This window comes from Sus scrofa, chromosome 2, assembly GCF_054392235.1.
Source record: "Sus scrofa isolate SSC_HxYL_T2T_F1_AM1 chromosome 2, Sscrofa_HxYL_maternal_Yorkshire_Landrace_v2.0, whole genome shotgun sequence".
In the NCBI taxonomy this organism is placed as follows: Eukaryota; Metazoa; Chordata; class Mammalia; order Artiodactyla; family Suidae; genus Sus; species Sus scrofa.
In genome coordinates, this window is record NC_139384.1 from 3,913,520 (window position 1) to 3,916,977 (window position 3,458).

The window sequence follows — 3,458 nt, forward strand, 5'->3', positions numbered from 1 at the left end:
TCCCTCCTTGCTGGCTGTGGAGCTTGGTCTTCTGCCTGCTGTCTGTCATCCCTCACCTGGTTGGGAGGAGAGGTCCCCAACCCCCACTCCCCTGCCATCTTGCAGGGACAGCAGGCTCCGTGCCTTCGGGCAGCAGAAGGATGAGCAACGCTTGCTGCTTCCTGTCTGGCCCCAGCCTGCCCCTCCCCGCGAGCCTGGGTACCGTCTGCAGTCCTTGGCTGCAGGGCCTAATTAATTCTGGACTGGCCGGTGCTTTGAGATCGCTGGATAAGAGGGAATTCCAGAGGAGCAGCTCAGCCTCCTAAAGCCGTGATTGGTTGTGTTTTCCATAATCATAATAAGATCTTACAGCTTTTGCATCTCAAAATGCTTCTCTCCTATGATTGGATGTAGTGCCTGTAGCCACCACGAATTGGAGGGGACGGTCAGGAGGGCGGTTGAGAGGCCCCTGGACCACCCCGCCCTGTGCCACCCTGGGCAGGACTGTCCTCCAGAGCCCTCAGTCTCCTCCCACCTGGTGGGGGAGGGGCGGGGGGGCATGAGGTCAACATGACACCTTTTGCTGAAGAACCCACCATGGTGCCCGGGGGTTTGTTGCAGGAGGCGTGGCCAGTGGGGGGAGACTGGCAGAACGGATGGGGTTCCCCCACCTGCCACTGAGAAACCCATCCCTGCAAGAGGTCCAGAGAGGCCCCAGACATGGGGCCCCGGCACCCCCCTCCTCGGGCCACACCCTACGAGTCCCTTCTCAGAGTCTGCCAACCTCTTTTATTTTACCTGCTATGTTATCATTCTCCGTTATTAACTGGGAGACCCAAGCAAGGTAGCCAACATCTCTGCAAGTAATAAACGGCCGCAACTGACAGATGGGGCTCACAACTCAGTACGGTACCCGCGTGGCCAAGCCAGGGCAGGGACCAACGCCACTGGCCAGTGGACGGCCGCTCTGGGCATCCACAGTCAGGGGAGCCGCGGACAAGAGAGCTGCTGCAAGTCTCTAGGGAGATTTCTAGGGACACCGATTTGCTCTGGGGAGAGGCCCCAGGCCCTGGGAGGCGGGAGCGGGCTGGCTGTGCTCTCGCTCCACCGGCCCGTCTCTTTGGTTTCAGGCTCAGGGCTGAGGCCTGCCCTGTTTCCACCTGCCTCATCTCTTCCCAGACCAGCTGAGGTGCCAGCCCTTAGATTTCCCTTGTGTCCCCGGCATCCTTCTGGGGCAGCCCCACGACTCGGGCAAGGCCTTGGCGGAAGGCCTCCGGGGCCAGGCCCCCTGCCCGGGCAGCCAGCCCCTGCCCCCTTCCCTGCTCCGGGACGCACTCAGAAGCCAGCTCCCAAAGCAAACCAAGCCCACCAGGACTCCTCGCCGTCTTTGGGAAACGTCTGAGCTGCTGGGTTTGGCTTTCCGGCTCAGCAGGGCCCCTGCCTCCCTCTCGGCCTCAGCCTCCCCATGCTGGGCCTCACCCTGAAGCCCAGTCTCTCCCCAGCTGCCCGGAAGCCTCTCCCGGCCTCCACGACATGCTGGGGGCCTCTCCCTCCCAAGCCTTTGCTCGTCCCCGGCCGCCTGCCTGAGGCCACCACCTCTCCCAACCCCTACCCCCTGGCTAGTCTCTCTTCACCCTCGGGGGTCTGCCCAGCAGCCCCTCCTCCTGGAAAGCTGCTCTGACCCCCTGACCCGGCCACCCCTCCTCTCCATGTCTCCTGCTAAGGCACTGCCCACCCTGTGTTCTCACCATCTGGCTGCCTGTGTCTGCCTCTGCCGTCAGACTGGCGGCTCAGGTGAGCGGGACTGTGCCAAGTTGCCGATGTGCCAGGAGTGCCCAGGACCCGGGGTACTCCGGGTCCGGCTGATGCACGAAGAATGGGTGATGCTGGCAAGACCCCAGGGCTCCTGCTGGCCCTGGGAGGAGCGCGAGGCTGGGTTTGGGAGTCCGGGCCCTCATTGCATCCTTTTCTTTGGCCCTTCGTCTTCCCTTGTCCTTCGGTCCATCCCAGCCGAGGAGGCGGGAACCCCGAGGGGCAGGAGACCCTCAGACGGGAGGCAGGTGCCCGCCTGGGGAGCACCGAGGCCTCTGTCATTGGTCCCAACCTCCCGTCTCTGCCCCAGCCTCCAGGGACAGTGAACCCGGAGGCAGGAAGGAGGGGCCCAGAGGGACTCAGGCCACATGGATGCACGACCTCGGGGCCCTTAAAGCCCCACGAGCACCCCGCCCCCTGCAAACCTGCAAACGCCACGGGAGCTGGGAGGACATGGGAAGCAGGAGCAGGTCCTGTTTTGTGAATGAAACCAAGGCCTGGCTCCCTCTTGTCACCCAGGCCCTGCCGGCCTTGCCTGACCACTCTGTAACCTCAGCAGGAGCGCTGACCAGAAGGGGAACTTCAAAACCCAAGTGTGAGTCAGACGGAGGAAAAAAGAAGGAAATTCTTCTGCGCTCCCTCCCCTCCCCCCGCCCCACAAGGACTCATGCTGAGACCAGCCCCGGGGGGTGGGGGGAGAAGGGGTTCGAATTACAGGCCCCGACCCAGCAGGAGCCCCCGGACCCGGGATCGCGCACTGGTCACCTCGCCTGGGCCCTGGTCCCCTCTGCAGCGAACAGCCACCCCACTCTCGACAAGGGGACGGCTACGGAGGACCCTTCGGCCACTCTCTTCCAAGAACCACACTGAGCACCCACTGTGTGCCGGGGCCCGTGTTGTGTCCCTGTGTGTCTGTCCCTGCGGACTGCCTCGGGTGGCGGGAGCCAGTGAATACGCACGAGCAAGTTGAACAGACTGATGGGTTAGAGATCCAGCCAGTGGCTGTGACAGGGCCTGGCAGGGCACCAGGGGAGGGGGGGCGGACACGGGAGAGGAAGGTGCCCTCAAGGAGAACCACAGAGCAGCCGGGCCAAGCATGCCAGGGGGCGGAGGGGCTGCCCCACCCAGGAGGCAGGGCACGATGTATGGGGAGTATGGGGAGGAGCAGGCAGGCTGGAGAGGGAGGTTTGCGAAGCTGCGTTGGCCTCCTGGGCCAGAGCAGGGTTCTCGGCAAGAAGCGAGGGCGCCCAGTGCCCCGGGGGTTCCCGCCCCGCAGATGGTCACCTCTGGGGAGAGACCACAGCCCCCCTCGCCCGGAGCAGGCAGGAAACCCCCTCCCCCCGGGGAGGGAAGGCGGAGGGATGCAGGGCCCGCTGGCCCAGCTCCGGAGCCGGCTGCCTGCCAGACCCCCAAGCTTCCTCCTGGGCCCCGTCCACCGCTTCCCCCTGCTCACCCGCCCAGAGGCATCGGCTCTGCTGTCCCTTTAAAGGGGCCTGAGTCAGAAAGTTAAGAATGAAACTGACTCATGGTGGAACCGGTGGTCACCGGGCTGGCCGGGTGCCAGGGCTGCGGCGGCAGAGGAAGCCGGGTGACCGCAGCTGCCTGTGTGCGCTCTGCTGAGAAGGGCAGAAACCACAAAACCCCATTTGAAATTCCACCGTGCAGCC